The following is an 18,738-nucleotide window of genomic DNA, read 5'->3' as shown; positions in this document are numbered from 1 at the left end:
TCTTTCTAAGCTTAAACTTGAGCTTGAATATTTGATTTGCAGTCTTTAACCTTATCGGACTTATCCTTTCAAGATTCCCAGAGATAGGATCATATTGGAAAAGCAGGTAATCTTTAAGAAATATTTGGCTGCCGTTCTTGCAGCTTTAAAAGTACCAATTTTCTCAATACCATATTTTCTGGCACCCATTTTGTATTAACAATTTCAAAAGCATGAAGATTTTCATCTTTACTTCCTTCGGCTTTTATGCATGGAACTTCCATATTCTGTATCATTGACAAGGTTTCTTTGGTCTTAATTGTCACCAATGTTCCATTCACAATGTACTTCGAACACTAATGCAAGGATGATGTCACGATGTCAACGACATATAACCAATGCCTTCTTAATAACATGTTATATAACGGGTGGATGTTCATGATGCAACCATATTATTTGATAGTTTTACCCATATTTACCTAGTATTTTTCCTATGTTTTATATATAAAATGCCTTGATATTCTTTGTTTTATGTTTTGAAGGTACTTTTGAATGTAAGATTCAAAAAGAAGTAAATTGGAGATAATTGACAGATTTGACCTCGATCGATGTTTTGTGTAGAGCTTGAGCTCTAGAAGTCGAAATGAAGTGATTCCAGTGGAATTAGAAAGCTAACATCCATACCTTTCTATACATATATGGCAAGAAAAATAAAAAAAGACAGAGCAAGGAAATTGCAGCCTTCAAAGACAAATCTTGCATTCTGCCAATGTTGACCTTCAGCCATCCCGACTTGAATATCTTGAGCTAGAGAAGTCCATTTGATGCAAACTTAATTTTGTTGGATTCCTGACTCAAAGACCTATCCGCGTACCAAATTGTAGTAGAAACAAAGCTTATATGAGAGCGATATGATGTTTTTAAGACGACACATGAATTCTACCAGCAGACAGGTTTTGTGAAGAAACAAGTTCATATTACTTCCCAAAGCATCCAAACTGACATCCAATTCTTTATTTCAGAAATTTAGCTCCTCTAAGTCACAAGTCAAAGCTTGAAGATTTTAGGCAAGGCTATTTTTTTTTTTTTTTAGGAAAATAGTTGGTGAAATACTTAAATGTAAATTGTCTATTTAGGAAAGGACTATTTTGTAGAAAAGAGATTAGGGTTTCCTAGGATATAAAAAGAAAGAGAGAAAGGAAAGAGTTGCGGTCAGAAAAGAGAAGAAAAACACACCATTTCCTCCACAAACCAGAAATCATGCTTTCTTCTTTCTTTTTGATTAGTTGTTCAATAGACATACAAGACTAAGCTCTTTTTCTTGGTTGCAAGGACATATGAACTTTCAGATTTCAAGAACTGTGAGATTTATTTTACCTTTTCTTTTTAGTTTATATAACGAATATGTTTGTTTTTCTATACTTATATTGTATGATTGTTTATTTTAATTACCAGAGTGGACTCTAAGTTATTATTTTGAACAATCTATTGCTAAGTTTGATATCAAAACTGGAGTTGTGGTATATAAACTTGTGAAGCAACTGAGTTTAATAATTGTGGCGGATCTACATAATTAATCTTAGGGAGAACATTTGAACAAATCAAACATGAACTGCGAACAATTATGTTGTCTAGATTAATCAATTTATCTAGTTTTTAAGGATGCCATTGAATTAAATTACGAGTGTGGATAATGTGATTGTTCGTTGGTTAGGGTTAGTTATACAATGGATATGTTAACTAACCAATATTAAGAAAAGATAAAGATTCAGAATATAAATTGGTGTTTCGTTTCAATGATCAGTTCTGATTTTTATAGGTGGACGTCTATTTGAAACCAAGGTTTGTTCTCTTAATAGTTTTCTGATTTATTTAATTTAGCTTGATTGTTTTATTCTGCTATAGCCTAGATAATCTCAAAATCCCCCTATTGCATATCGTATAGCATAAAAATCTGTACTAAACCTTCATCGTGGGATCGACTCCTTGCTTACTCTATACTATCTTGTTTATTTAAGTTAGGGTAATTAATTTGTGTGACCGCAACATCGCAACAATCCATCACTTACAAGATTACTAAAAACACTTGCATGCCAATGCACAACTTTATTTTAATGGTCCCTACACCTGCCTTGGGGAACCATCATAAGCACTAGCTATTATGGTGCTTGGCAGCATACATGTTAAATCAACTAGCATTTTATCTAGCACATGCTTTGGGAGTACATTTAAAGTTGAACCATTGTCCACTAATACTTTTCCAATGATGCAAGCCTTGCACCTCACAATGATGTATAGAGGTTTATTATGACCCGTTCCTCTAGCATCGATCTTGTCTTCAGTGAAGTATAATCAATTTGTTGCATGAATTCTTCTGACCAGATGTTTCATAGTCTTTTGGGCCATGTCTTGAGGCACATATGCCTTATTCAACACTTTTTGCAGCGTATTGTGGTGGGGCTCGAAACTCAGGATAAAAGACATTAAGGATATCCTGGCAGGGGTTTTCTTTAGCTGCTTTACCATACTATACTCATTATTCTTCATTAGCTTTAAGAATTCTTCAGCTTCTTCCTCACTCATGGGTTCGTTTATTTCCATATCTTTGATGACATCTATAACCTCTTTGCCCTTGACATTTCATTGCCTTTCTAGTTCTTTCGAGTTAATCCATCAATCTCGATTTGAAACACAGGAGTAGGACCCTCAACATTGGGATAATTTCTATAATTATGAGAATTTTTGTAAACTCTTTGCCCTTGGCTTTTCGTTGTCAGGATGAGCTTCGGTGGACCGCTCTCGGTATGTTAAAGCCTACACATCTCTGCTTTCTTCCCTTGGAAACTTATGACGCCTACAATATCATTACTTTCTTCCTTTTGAAAACTTATCATGCTTATGACATCATCCTTTTCCTCCTTCTCTATTTGTCACAGACCACAAGTCATCATTTGTATCACCTTCTGGTGAAAATCTTCACATTCATCGATGTTATGTCCTATTACTTCACAGAACCTATAAAAACTGTTGCTCTTTCTTAAACCTGATTCATTTTTTATTGGAAAATACTTGGCTTGCACTAACATGTTATACAACCTATCCATGGTTACCTTTAAAACCTTCTCTTTCTTTCTTCCAAATTCCATAACATTTACTCCCCCACTACTAGAAGCATGATTAGATAGGGGGTTGAAATTAATGTTTAGGATATCTTTAAAGGTTATCCATCCTACTTTGAATAACTGCAAGAGCTTCATCTTAAATGCTGGGCAAACATCAATATTGTTTTTGGTTTCTTTGGTAAGCTCTCCTTGGATATTTTTTTTGTTTTGGTTTTCTAGCGGGTTAGTGGAATGGCTTACTGAAAGAGGCTTAAAAAATTTAATACTGGATACTTGAGAAGACGTGGTCTGATAGCTTTGGGTTTGGTAATTCCTCTTACCTTTATACCCCTCTTCCACATTTCTCACTTTAACATCCTTTTTCCTCCCAATAAACACCTTCTTCTTGGTAGGTTCTGATATTATACTAGCCCTTATCTATTGTTCTATTCTCTCAGCAATAACAATAGTATCATAAAAATATTAGGCGAAGCTACCTATCAGATGCTTATAATATAGGGACTTGAAAGTATTGACGAATAGAGTCATCATATCTTTCTCCAACAAAGGTGGTTGTACATGCGTTACCTTGTTTTTAACCTATAAGCGTACTTCCTTATAATTTCCTTGTTGCCTTTCTCCATCACCATCAAGCTTGTTCGATCCGAAGCGATGTCAATATTTAACTTGTATTGTTTCAAGAAAGCATCAGCAAGATCACTCCATTTCTTGATCCTTATGTTATCCAAGATCATGTACCAACTGAACGTAGAACCGATCAAGCTGTCTTGGAAGAAATGGATGAGAAACTTCTCATCGCGTATGACCTCTCTCATTTTGTCACAGTATGACCTCAAGTGCTTATTAAGGCATTCCAATCCTGTATACTTGACAAATTCTGGCACCTTAAACTTCTTGGGCACCACTATATTTGGCACCAAGTATATCTCATCTGCTCTAACCGGGTTGTAGACGTCAAATCCCTCAACATACCTTAATCCTTCCTCTCAAACAACCCACTTATCTTGTTCGGGATGATTGGAGGATTCAACCTTGTGGAATCCCTCTATTGTTAGATATATTTTTCCCCAAGTCTTGTGAATCGAGGATAACTAGAGCTGTTAGCGACGGCAACATGGTTGACTATTGACTAGATGTCCCTCCTCTAGATTGCGCTCACAAGAGTTGTTCGAGTAAGCTAACCATCTTTGCCATATTATTCTTAACATTTTCTCACTCTTTTTGGTAGTGGGCCTCATAGTGAACCCTCTCTTTATTTTCCATCCTTTTGCAAAACCTAGTATTGTAGACTTTGGCAAGGGACCTATATTTTGAATATCTGCCATGCACATTCCATAATTCATAAATATATATGGATATATGATTTTGCACGATGATGTATGTTGGATATGGATTAGCTATACCCCGGGCTGATATATGACCACCATTCCTGTATAAATAGGTAGGGTTCTGATCCTTTCATGGTTGTTGATAAAATTTAATCTGAGCCAATGCTTAATAAAAATATACTAATCACAAAGATATATTGCTCTAAAGGTTGAGTCTAAGCCCTTTCATCAATACTTGATGAAAACTTTTATATTTGAAAGCTACTATACTCATCATCATTGTTTACAGGGAGAAAGACAAAACTTTTGTTTTCTATGTCCCTAAAAAAAAACATCAGTCTTAGCCATGCTTTGTTGATATCGATAGGAATCCCTTCCAACTTACCGAGCATTGTGGCAGATTCTTTGGGCATAGACAGAGACTCGATCAATCTGCTCATCCATGTTTCTCATGTTCTCCAAGAGTAACATGTTATTCTTATTCAGTTGATTGTTATTGGTGTTAATCATCTGGTTGTGGCACTTGAGTAGCCCATTCTTTTTTTCCAAATATTTTGCGTTGGCTTTTTCTTTGTTGAGCTTCTTATCTATCATGTTCATCTCATTTTTTTTTATTATCCAAATCAATTTTAAAGACCCCAACAACTTTTATTTTGGCTTTTGCTTTAGTTAGCTGATTAGTACTTAAAAGTGCATTTCTATCAAGGTTTTATATCATCATTTTGCACTTGAAGTATCAATAACTCCTTAACTAAAACATGTTTTATAATAACATATCTAATAATATAAGATACCTTTAATTTATGGTAAATGTTCATCTTAAATGCAGGCCTATCACATAAATGAAAGAATTGATTGATGAGTTGAAGTACTGAAATTGAAAGGACAAAGAGATGGCCAAACTTAGAAAAGAGATGATTGGTGCAGTCCAAACTGGAACACTGTTTGGTAATTGGGTGATATCTGGAGCTGTAGATCTCGGATTTAGGTCTATTTTATATGGATGGAAAGATAAGACATAGGCCTACAACTTTCATGAGGAGCCCAAGATTTAACAAGGCCGTTTTCAAGTCCAAATTGTAGCAACAACAAAGAAGTCTGAATCTGTCCTGCAGCCCAGACACTGTTCAGTGTTCAGCCCATATCTCGAGTTCTAAAAATTCAAATGATCTCAAATTTTTATCCTGGAAAGATGAGACAATTCCCTAGAACTTTCATGATTTAAGTTTGTTCCAAATATGACGTCATCAATGACGTTTTTGGCAGACAAGAAGATAAGAATTGTCACCAAGTCAAGATGTGGCCACCCACTCATCAATTAGTCAACAAATCAATAGTTCTGAATTTTGGCCTATAAAAGGAGGCATTTGCCATGTATTTAGGCATCTTGGTTTGCAGATCAAGATCATGCTCTTGCTCTCTCTTTATATTTTGTAATACTTAAGTTTTGCTTATATTAATTTCTTGCTTATGCTTTTCATTTCCTTTCCTTGTTTATTTATGTTTCTTTCTTTCATTATGTGTTGCTAAGTTAATTATGTCAAGGTGAAAAGGGTACACTAATGGTGTAAGAATAAGTATAATATAAACTTAACATGGACCTTAATGTTGGATACTAACATGCTTTATATTTGTTATCTTGTTCACTTTTAATACTTTGCTTGTTAAATGGTTAATCTAGATTTATGTTGTATAACACTTGGTACAACAAATACTTGGCACTTTCATAGCCCATACTGTATGGTATAACCGATACCTGAGCTATGAAAGGAACTTGATTTGTTGTTAACATAAGTTATAATCATGAATGCCTGACAACATTTACAAGTATTAGCATTATTTGAATAAGATAACTAATGTAATCATGTTAACAATTTATAATCTGATTGGAACCTCCTTTGTGTGTGGTTTCCAATTGAATAATAAGAGTTTATACTATACTTGTTTGAAATACCATTAGTGGATCCTCTAACCTTGACATTTGTTGTTATCATTGTTTAATCCTTACATCAATATCACATCTCAAAGCTCTCTTTAAACTTATTATTATTGTTTTTGTTGTTATTTATTGTTGTTATTATCTATAATTTATACAATTAACCTCCCTGTGGTTCGACCCCGGTCTTGCCGGGTTATTTATTACTTCGACACTCCTACACTTGGAAAAAGACATCAATCTTTTGGTCGTGTCACTAGCTCACTTTCAAACATCACATGCTTCTTGTATAGCCTTTTTATATTGCTCAATCCGGCTTTCTAACTCAGCTTGGGTCCTTGAAGACATATCAATCCTTTATTGGCAATCATTGAAATTGGATTTTAAAGCCTCTAGCTTAGTATTGGTTTGCATCCAATTTGTTCCCAATTCTCTTCCTTCTTTCTCAGGTCAGTTTTTAGCTGCCTTTTCTTCTATTAATTGCCTCTCTAAGGACATGATTTTCTTGTGCTTGTGCTTCAGCTACTGCTCTACAAACTTTCTCAATTTCTCTTCAGCAAGGAGTTGCTCCTCGAGGGATATCCTGAGGGCTTTACTGGTTCCCATCTTTATTTGAAGCTTTTCCAATTGTTTTCTCAACTCTTCCTCGTTGCTAATTCTCTTTTTTTTAGTGGTTCAATAGCATGCGAAGTCTTGACTTCAAATCCAAGAGTCATGAGAATGATGATTAGTGATAGATTTCTTCATTTTGAATACTTTTCACTAGTAACTGGATCTCTCAAACCATTTGACTCCTTCTTGATCAATACCAAAAGCTTTTAGTCTTACTTGATTTCTCCACAACTTCCAAATCAAATTGGTCCTTGAATAACCTAGAGAATTAGGATAAATTGGTTATCCTTGGCACATGTTGTATGCCTCCAAGTTTCTGTACAACCAAAATGATGGCGTATCTAACATATCCAACTACTCCCGTAAGAGGAACCCATTGTCTTTGCCCACAACTCATTAAACAATCCATTGCTCTCATTTACAAGGCTTTCCACTTCACTTCTCCTTGTGGAATTCCCCGTAATTTTACTTTCTAATTTTCCTCACTTAGGTCCTTCTGCTCCTTCTCTTTAACTATCTCTAATGGTTTTTGACTAAACCATCATTAATTGTTGAATACCAGCTTCTTAGTTTCTATATGGCTAATCAACAATTGTTTATAATATCTCATCGATTCCTTGCCAACCCTCCTACAATGGTTGAGTGTCAAAATAGTTTCTGCTCGTATCGTCGCAGTGAGATTTATCTGAGTGTTTTTATATGCAATAAAAGCTGTAGTTGCCTCAATTGATTATTATAGTGAGGTTTGGAAATAACACCAAACTAAAGATTCCTAAAACAAGTATTCTGCCCTTTTCTTAAAAAAATCTAGAGTCATTCTTCATTCTTTTGAATACCTCTTCGATCATCTTCCACTTTAGGCTAGTAACACTTTTTTTCAATATCTTATGGAGATCTGGAACTTTGATCAATTCAGCCAATTTAGTTAGAACTTTTTCATGCCTTTGGTAGAAGTAGACTTTGTATAGATTTCGAGGGAATTTAGTTAGTAAACCATACTCTTCCAAAGTAGGACACATGTTTACCTTCCAAAAAATGAAGCATGTTTACATCAAGGCTTTAATTGATGAATTTTGCATGGACACCTTCGTGATTTCCACTATCCTCCAATGTTTCTCTAAAAACTAATCCTCGGGGATGCTTTTCATGTGTGAGATGAGCTTCTTCAAGATGTTTTCAAAGCAACACACATTTCTAATAGGTGGCAATTTACTATCATTCAGTCTCAAGCAATCCCTTTCCACTACTAGAAATTCGCTTAATACCAACGGAATTACCAACGAAATAATTCTGTCAGTAATTTGAGGTCGCCATTACCGACAGAATTTACTCCATCGGTACTTTCATCGGTAGATACCGACGGCTAAAATCCGTCGGTATATACCGATAAAATTACGGACGGAATGTTGAGAATTAAAAAAAAGAGGGCGGTTCGCTAACGTGGAGGTTATTACGAGTATTTTTTACTGACAGAATCATCGAGGGATTCAAAACGTCAGTTCCGTACGGTGACGTGACCGATTCACCGTTGTAAATACCGACGGAATCACCAAGGGATTCAAAACGTCAGCTCCGTATGGTGACGTGACCGATTCATCGATGAAAATGCCGACGGAATCACTGAGGGATTCAAAACAGCAGCTCCGTACGGTGACGTGCCCTATTTGCCGTCAGAGGAGCTGACAGAATCACAGACGGAATAGTCCATCGGTGAAGCCGTCGGTAAAAGTTAATATATCCCCTCTCACTCGACCCTATCCTCCCTTATTTCTCCTTCTTCTTTCTCATCTCAACTCTCCCCAACTACAAACAACCAACGCCCTCCAAAAAAAAAATCTCCCTCTTCTCAGCACAACAAGTCATATATCTTGAAGTCTTCTTGTCACAGCATCCGTGTTCTGATTTACCGACGGATTTTTATCAATTTTTGTAAGTAATTCTATCTTTTTAAATTTTAACATTTAAATATCATGGTTTTTATTGTTTTTTTAGTATATGCATTTTGTTAGTAGATGTACATGTTTTATTGTTATTTCTCAAACAAACTTGTAGTATATGAATGTATAATTTTATACTTGTTATGGTTTGTTTTAGATTTTCTAAGATTGTATTTATTTGTAAATTATTGAAACTTTATTGAATTACCGAATTACATGTGTTGTTTTGAAATAATTAATAGCTTGTTTAATGGGTCCATTTTAATTTTTATCATCAATGGTATTGCGGAAGTGTAATTTTCGTAAATTGATATTTATGTATTAATTTGTATGGACATTGATCATTGATAATGAATATTTAATATTTATGAGAAGTTGTAATTGGTTTGTTGGATAATCTCGAGGTAAACTAATATTTTTGCAAATTTATTTACCTAACATAGTTAATTAATACATGTTGTCATCATAATTTTATAGAGATTCGATAGAAGTCATGGATGATCGTTCATGGATGTATCGAGATTCACCCCAAGGATTGCGGAGGATGGATTATTGTAACGGAGTTCAGGGTTTTATTAATTTTGCAACATCTATTCCCAGAAATTTTACTAGAGGCGGTATTAGGTGTCCATGCAGGAAGTGTCAAAATAAAAAGTATCTGCATCCAGATGTTGTAACGATGCATCTTCTACACAAAGGGTTTATGGAGAATTACCAGTGTTGGTATGCACACGGAGAAGTATTTGTTAGTAAGAAGAGAATGGAAGAAAGGGTGGTTGGGTCAACTTCTAGTGCTAGCAACGTGCATGAAGCGGCAAATAACAACACTAATCCTTACAAGAATATGGTTATGGATGCAATGAGAATGAATTAAGGTAATGTCAGTCAATGTTCAATTGTAGAAGAAGAACCTAATGCAGATGCAGCTAGATTTTTTGAATTGTTGAAAGATTCTGACGAACCATTATGGGATGGCTGCACGAACCACAGTAAATTATTGGTCGTAGCACAGGTGTTCACCATCAAGTCAGATCACGGGTTGAGTGAGGCCGGGTATGACAAGATTATTAAATGGGCGATAAGCATTTTACCTGAAGGGAATAGGCTGAAAGAGAACTTATATGCTGCGAAGTCCATGATGAAACCTCTCGGTTTAGGATACCAGAAAATTGACATGTGCCCTAACTTCTGCATGTCCGAGTGCATGACATGCGGGCATTCCCGTTACAAACCCAGAACTGGTAGGGGAAAGACTCTAGTGGCATATAAAAAACTTAGATACTTCCTAATCACATCTAGACTGCAGAGGTTATTCATGTCACCAAGGACTGCTGAGCACATGACATGGCACCAATCATATGATACGGTTGATGGAGTGATGGTGCATCCTTCTGACGGCGAAGCATGGAAACACTTTAATAGTGTACATCCTCACTTTTCAGCTGAATCAAGGAACATGCGTCTTAGGTTGTGTACAGACGGATTCAACCCATTTGGGTCATTTGTTGCTCCTTATTCTTGTTGGCCGGTCATATTGACAGTTTATAACTTGCCACCGGGGATGTGTATGAGGCCGGAGTTCATGTTTTTATCTATGGTCATACCAGGTCCAAGCAGCCCGGTCCAGAATATAGATATTTGTCTTTGACCTTTGATTGATGAGTTGGCGCAGTTGTGGTCCTCCGGAGCTTTGACTTATGATATATCGAGGAAACAAAATTTCCTTATGAGGGCAGCTTTGATGTGGACTATCAATGATTTTTCAGCTTATGGAATGCTTTCTGGTTGGAGCACGCATGAGAAACTAGCATGTCCATACTGCATGGAAAACAACAAGGCATTCACGTTAACAAACGGAGGTAAAGCTTTTTTTTTTTATTGTCACCGTCGTTTCTTGCCACATAATCATAGGTACAGAAAGAACATAAAAGATTTCTTTATTGGCAGAGTTGAAAAGGATGTTGCACCTCTGTGTCTTTCTTGTGAAGAATTGCATGATGTTGTATCAGAGTACGGTGACATTGTCTTTGGTCTCCAATCAGGTAAGCAGAAGTTCCTTGGTTTTGGTTTGACCCATAATTGGGTAAAGCGAAGTATCTTTTAGGAGCTTCCTTATTGGAAGACCAATCTTCTCCGCCATAACCTTGACGTCATGCACATTGAAAAGAACGTGTTTGAGAACATTTTCAACACCGTTATGGATGTGAAGGGGAAGACAAAGGATAACATCAAAGCTAGATTGGATGTAGCTTTGTTCTGTAACCGTCAAAATATAGAGTTGGTTCGTGATGAGTCACGGTTCGCAAAACCAAGAGCAAGCTTCGTGTTAGAGAAAAACACACAACTACTAGTTTACAAATGGCTTAAGAGTCTACGTTTTCCGGATGGACATGCCTCGAACATATCAAGGCTGGTTAATATGAAGGAATGCAGATTGTATGGAATGAAGAGTCATGACTGCCATGTGTTTATGCAAACACTCATCCCATTAGCTTTTCGTGATTTGTTACCAAAGGGGATATGAGATGCACTTACGAAGATCAATCATTTCTTTAGAGTAAATGTTCCATCAAGTTGAATGTTGATCACATTGAGAGGCTTGAAACGAATATCATCGAGACACTATGCAAACTTGAGATGATATTCCCTGCATTATTTTTTGACTCAATGGAGCATCTCCCCATACATCTACCGTTCGAGGCAAAAGTTAGAGGACCGGTCCAGTATAAATGGATGTACCCATTCGAACGGTTAGATATTACAGTTGCAATGTAATTCATATATAAAAGTATTTTATTTGTTTTTCTTAATTAAAAATATTTGATTAATTCAATGCAGGTACTTGTTCAATCTCAAGAAAAAGGTTAAGAACCTTGCTCTTGGACGACCCACACCATTTATCTCGTACTATTTCGAACCTCATCCGAAAACGAGAATCAATCGCGTTCCACAACATGATGATGGCGGTGAAGTGCCTTCCAGTGGGAACTTGTCAATATTCTCCAATCATGGATGACCCACACCTAAAAATGCCGTAAGAGGAAGATATTTGTCAAAAGTAGAGTTCAAACATGCACACAATTATGTTCTATTTAACTGTGATGAGCTGAGACCTTTTATTCAGTAAGTATATATATGTGTAATACTAATTAAACTTTGTCAATATTATATTGTTGATTATATATTGTAATATCATACTGTCATTATCACTTGCAGGCAACATCGACAATATTTGTTGTCCAATAACTCACAACTGACCGAATCCCAGATCTTTTAATTACAAGATGAACAATTTGCCACGTGGTTCTATACATATGTAAGTACTATCACAAACTCATCCTCACTTGCAAAATTATTGTATGCATGTCATTACGAGAAAAATATAGACTGTTCATTGATGTACATTACATACAAGGTTTATCAAATGGGAAGGAGTGTTGTTAAGTCATTGTCTTCACTAAGCCTGGGCCCTGAAAGAAAAGTTAAGTGCTGTAACAAGTATTTTGTAAATGGATATGTGTTCCATACTGAAGAATACGAGCATGGAAAAAAGACATACAACGATAGTGTTTGTTTTAAGGGATCGACTAGTAGTGAGTTAGAAGTTGACTACTATGGTAGATTAGAAAAGGTCATCGAACTGCAATATCATAGCGAGCAGAATAGAGTGTTTTTATTCAAATGCTATTGGTATGACACGACTGACAGAGGAATCAGAGTTGATCCGCACTATGGTCTAGTCGAAATCAACTCAAAAGCTAGACTCCGCAATGTAAACGATGTCTTTGTTTTCGCAAAGCAATGTCAACAAGTTTATTACACATACACCCCTTCTTTTAGAAAGGATCGATCAAGAGTGGATTGGTTGTCCGTTTTAAAAACAAAACCCAGGGGTCGTGTCGAACTTGTTCAGGATGAGAACGAAGACACAAGTGTGCGAGATGAAGTCTTTCAAGTTAGTGAGTTGGTTGAACCATATCGAGTTGCTCCTTCGATTGACTTGGAAGAAAATTCAAATTTTTGTGTTTTTGATGATAGTCTTGTTGATGTTGACGCAGAGGAGTTGAATGTTGTTTTGAGCTCTAGCGGACAAGCAAATGTCGATGAAGATGATGATATCCATATTGAAGATTGTGATGAAGGTGATGACTATTCAATTGAAGAAGAAGAAGAAGAAAATTCGGACTAACTATCAGAATGAAGTCATGTGTAAATTTTTTTTTTCATGTAATATATATTATGGATGATATATTTTGTAACATGAAATATTTATTTTATAAGTTTATGTATTGTTTAAGCACTGTTGTTATTGTTTTGTGCGATGGACAATTTAGCAATCAAAATAATTACTCGAAATGCCACTATCACCGACGTCCATACCGACGGACAAACTTCCGTCAGCATTTCACAGAGAGTTGAAAAATAATTACTTGAAATGCCACCATCACCGACGTCCATACCGATGGACAAACATCCGTCGGCATTTCACAGAGAGTTGAAAAATAATTACTCGGCATTTCACAGAGAGTTGAAAAATAATTACTTGAAATGCCACCATCACCGACGTCGATACCGACGGACAAACGTCCGTCGGCATTTCACAAAGAGTTGAAAAATAATTACTTGAAATGCCACCATCACCGATGTCGATACCGATGGACAAACGTCGACGTGTTCGTCGATATTTCACAGAGAGTTGAAAAATAATTACTTGAAATGCCACTATCATCGACGTCGATACCGACGAATTCCATTCCGTCGGTATATTGTCGGCGGGGTCACTATTACCGACAACATCACCGACGGACTTTGCAAATTCCAAAGAGCGATGCATTAAATGCATCTTTGACCACGTCATTTTGCCGACGGACCGCGAAAATTATGGAGGGTAATACAAAACGTTGGTGTGAAATTCAAAAAATACCGACAGATTTTCGAAACTTCACCAACGGAATAAATTAAAATAATATTATTTTTAATTTCCGTCGGGGAATCCGTTGGTAAAACTGCCCTATAAATGCCAGCGACCGCCCCTTCAGTTTATTTTTTCATCTCCTCCATTCTTAATTTCCCCTCTTCTTCAATTTTTTTCCTCTCATTTCCTTCAAGATTTCTGCGAAGGTTACTAGTTTTATTTTTGAATCTTCATCAAATTATAAGGTAAGTGTTTCCTCTATTTCATTTTACTTTAAGGATTTTTTTATTTTAGCTATTTTTATTTTTGATATGTTTTTTGTTTTGGTGTATTTTTAGTAGATAAAGTCTTGAAATAAACACATTATTAAGGTAAGCATATTTCATTCCTAAAGTCTATAGTTTTTTTTTTGAATTTTTTGAATATATTTTATTGTTGTATTGGCATAATTATTGAATAATTTGTTGAATTATAATTGTTAATGTTGAATTTACCTTAGAATAAGTAATTGAATATGTTGGAATAATTAGTAATTTTACTACATTATTGCATGATTTGTGTTTAATTATTTGCATTAATTTTAATTGTTAGTCTAGAGTTTTTTTTGAATTTATTGAATATTTTTTATTGTTAGACTAGAGTTTTTTTTGAATTTTTTGAATATTTTTTATTGTTTGTATTTATATAATGATTGAATAATTTGTTGAATTGTAATTGTTAATGTTGAATTTACCTTAGAATAAGTAATTGAATATGTTGAAATAATTAGTAATTTTACTATATTATTGCATGATTTGTGTTTAATTATTTGCATTAATTTTAATTGTTAGTCTAGAGGTTTTTTTGAATTTTTTGAATATTTTTATTGTTTGTATTTATATAATGATTGAATATGTTGTTAATGTTGAATTTACCTTGTAATTAATATGAATGTTATATGTATAGATGTTATGTTATATACAATATTGGTATAGATGGAGTCAATTGGTTGTGGCTTTTGTCAATATTTGCAGGTTTGTGGATTTGAGTAGTATCTAGTATAGGGGAGGTGCTGTCGAATTTTTTTTTAACATTCAAATTTAATTATATAATTATTCGTATACAATTGTGTAGATGCGTAGAACGAAAACCACAGCTCGTCGCTCACGTATGGTCGCAGCTAGTTCTTCTAGCAGCGAGGATGACGTATCCTTAGGTACCTACGCCACCTGCGCCGTCAACCGATGCTGCCTCTTCCAGCGTGGGTTCACAACACAGAGGTGGCGTGCCTTCGTAGCGGAATCAATTCACCTGCAAGTACGAGACACAGTGGAAGGACGACCTTCCAATGTAAGTTTGTTAATGTTTTAGTTTTTTCTTTTAAATTATAACATAATTTATGAACAACTAATCAATATTTCATGAATTTAATTTATTTTCAGGTTCACAAACATTGAGGCCGCCCGAGTAATATCATCGACGTTTAAATCGACGATGGAGATTCCATTATTTCAATGGAGTCAAGTATCCAGACATCCTGAATGGATACCTCAAATCGATGCATGGTTTAATAGATTTGAGGTTGGTGTTAATTTCTAATTTCCAGCTTATTTCTAATAATTTATTAATATAATTGTAAATAAATAATTATTTTTATTTATCTAATTATTTATACACAACACAAATTCGTCTGGGACAGGGCGTATGACAAAGTTGTGAGGAGGGTGTGGGAAAATCACGTGGCAACTAGGTAACATCGAAAACAATACAAGATTTTTTTAGAAAACAATTATGTTTCAACTTCTAATTTCTCGCTATGGAAGTAGGTTGCGTGATTTTTGGTATGAATCATAAAAAAAGGCAAAAAAAAAAACCGCGAGAGATAGGGGTCTCCAAGGCTGGAACGACGTGGCGGTTTGGAGGGATTTCAAACCGATATACTTCCTGGAAGATATATTGCCGCACTATCTTGAGCACGTGATGTTTGAGCGGTTCACACGACGCTCACAGTCTGGTGCTGGCAACCGGAATTGGCCAATTCATGGATAGGTGACAACGCACACCGGCGACTTCGTTTCGTTTGCTGCACATGCGAAATGGATGGTAAGATTATTTTAAATGAAATATATCATTAAATTAATTTGTTATTAATTAATTTTTTTTCATTATAGGCTACGTCTCTTGGACGTGAGCCGAGCCCGATGGAGCTGTTTGTGGAGACGCACGTGCGGAGTCAAGACCACCAAAAGGGGGCGCAACAGTTCATTGACAACCGTGCTCAACACTTCGTGGTATGTTTGTTCAACCATTTTATTTTGTAAGTTATTAATTTTATTGAATTGAATATGATGATTTCTTTTTTTTATTTTCAGGAGACCTATAATGGCCGGTTGAGGTAGAGATATGGGGAAGATCCTTTGACCCATCCGGAATTCGATCCGGATTTGTGGATGAAGGTTGGATCGTTTGGTGGACCCGCTAAAAATTGTGTTTACGGGCTCTCCAACACTACGGCCGAGAACTTCCGGGCGGCCCCTAGTGTTTCAACCGTTGGGAGCTCCCAATCAGTATCGAGCACCCAATCTAAGGAGTTTGTGGCTTTGCAGCAACACATGGCTCAGCTCACCAAAAAATACGACCACCTATCAGTGGAGTATGCACAACTCAAAGCGGAGCATGCACAACAAAAAGCGGAGTATGCACAACAAAAAGCGGAGCATGATCAGCTTCGCGAATTTGTCATGAACATGGCATCACAGAGTAGTGATACATGTGCGCCTCCTCCTTTTTGGCCGTATAACAACCAGCCTCCTCCTCCTCCTCCAGCTCCACCATTATGTTAATTTGTAATGAATATTATTTAACTTTAATAGTTAATTTAATATTTTTTTAAACACATTCAGTTTGTAATGAATATTATTTAACTTTATTTTTTTTTGTTTTTGATGTTTAATAAAAAATTTATTTGCATAATTGGTTTTTATTACTATTAATTTATATAATTTTATATTATGTATTCTAAATAATTTTTTAAAAACATATTTAAAAATAATCACAGAGGGTTTTACCGACGGAATATATCCGTCGGCATTTGACAGTAGCTGCCACAGTCACCGATGAATTTACAAACAGATATATTCGGTCGATATTATACACTCACCGACAAATTTACCGACGGACTTAATCCATCGGTATTTGACAGTACCTGCCACAATGACCGACGAATGTACAGACGGATATCTTCGGTCGGTATTCCAAACACTCACCGATAAATTTACCGACTGTATGAATCCGTCAGTATGTCACACTATCATCGACGGGATAAATCCGTCGGTATATTTCAAGTGGGAAACATTTTTTTTTTGGCGTGCAATTTCCGTCTGTAATACCATCAGCGTTTTTTTTATTTTTCCGATAGATATAGCGACGGACTCTGGTATTACCGACGAAAGGAAAACTGACGGACGTATTCCGTCGATGAGGATGTCGGTAAATAAATTACTGATGAAATCTTAATCACATACCGACGGAATATTGCCGTCGGTAAAACTGTGAAATCTTGTAGTGTTCTAACAGCTATAGGGATTCAGAATCCAACCCGTATTCAACGAATTTCATCTCTTTAATGGTGGCCATGGTATCAACCCTAAGTCCTGCAATTTAAGATGTTTTTTTATTGTTAAGCATGTCTTAATGCAACACTGTTTATTTATGGAACATACATTCTATAGGCAGGTTACTTGAGACATTGAGGTAGGTGTTATCTAGTCTTAAAAGGGTTTCTTGTTATCTGAGTGATTACTTTCGTGAATGATACCTATATCAATCACTACCAGTCCAAGCACTAAAAAAAGAGTCGAATGGTTTTATGAACTTAAACCCTAACTCAAAGTCATAGGGTAAGCCGCTACTCCCCCACCTAACTTGAAGTTTCCATTTGTGTGCATTCTGGAGCGATATATCATACATAAACTAGTGATATATGAAAAAAATTCATCAATATCTAACACACATGCATGAGCAAGATAAAGCATATATAAGTAAAAAAAGAAGAAGCCAGATGTGAAAATTTAAACACATCAAATCATATAAAACATACAAAACACACAAAACCTCTTCCAAAACTGTTAAAAAAAGAAGTCCTTAGTGGAGTCGTCATTCTGTCGCACCTGAGCGTATGGCGTTGCGATGTCGGGATCAAGGAGTCACCAGTTATTTTGTTTAGGGCCACTAGGAGACTTGAGTGAACTGATCTTATATGAAATTCTAGGGTAAGTGACTGGTTGTGACTAGAGAAGATATTAACACCCCTAGCGCACCTTACTTGAGGTAAACTGCATTGTGTGGTCTAGATATGGCTTAAAGGTATTGATGGGTTCCTAATCGATGGAACAATCCTCTCCATATGTGTTTGAGCCGATCTTCGGCTTCCTCGGTATGATCTTCATGATGGGTAACATCCATTTCTGCTCACGAACCTTTTACTTTTTAGGAAGAAAATAGATGTTTCATGGCATAAAGCGATGCAAGTTGAAATCCATGCATTACATTGTAATGATACATTGTTATTAGTTCTATTTCACCTTTCTATAAATATGGTTGGCAGTTGATGGGTGTATAAAATTAAGCACCTTGATAATGATAATGTTGAGGGATACAAAGCTCACTTAGTTGCTAAATGATTCTCTTAATATGAGGGTATTGATTATTCAAAACTTTCAGTTTCGTGGTTAAACCCACTACCATTTGGTTGGTTCTTATTATTGCAGTATCTAGAGGTTGGTATATCAATCAACTAGATGTTCATAATGCTTTCTTAAATGGAACACTTCAAGAAAAAAGTATATATGGAATAGCCTCCAAGTTTAGTTCATCCTACTCTTTCTTCTCATATATGTCGGCTTTATAAGTCTCTGTATGGTTGAAGCAA

This window comes from Populus trichocarpa, chromosome 9 (genome assembly GCF_000002775.5).
Source record: "Populus trichocarpa isolate Nisqually-1 chromosome 9, P.trichocarpa_v4.1, whole genome shotgun sequence".
In the NCBI taxonomy this organism is placed as follows: domain Eukaryota; kingdom Viridiplantae; phylum Streptophyta; class Magnoliopsida; order Malpighiales; family Salicaceae; genus Populus; species Populus trichocarpa.
This window is presented reverse-complemented; position numbering follows the sequence as displayed.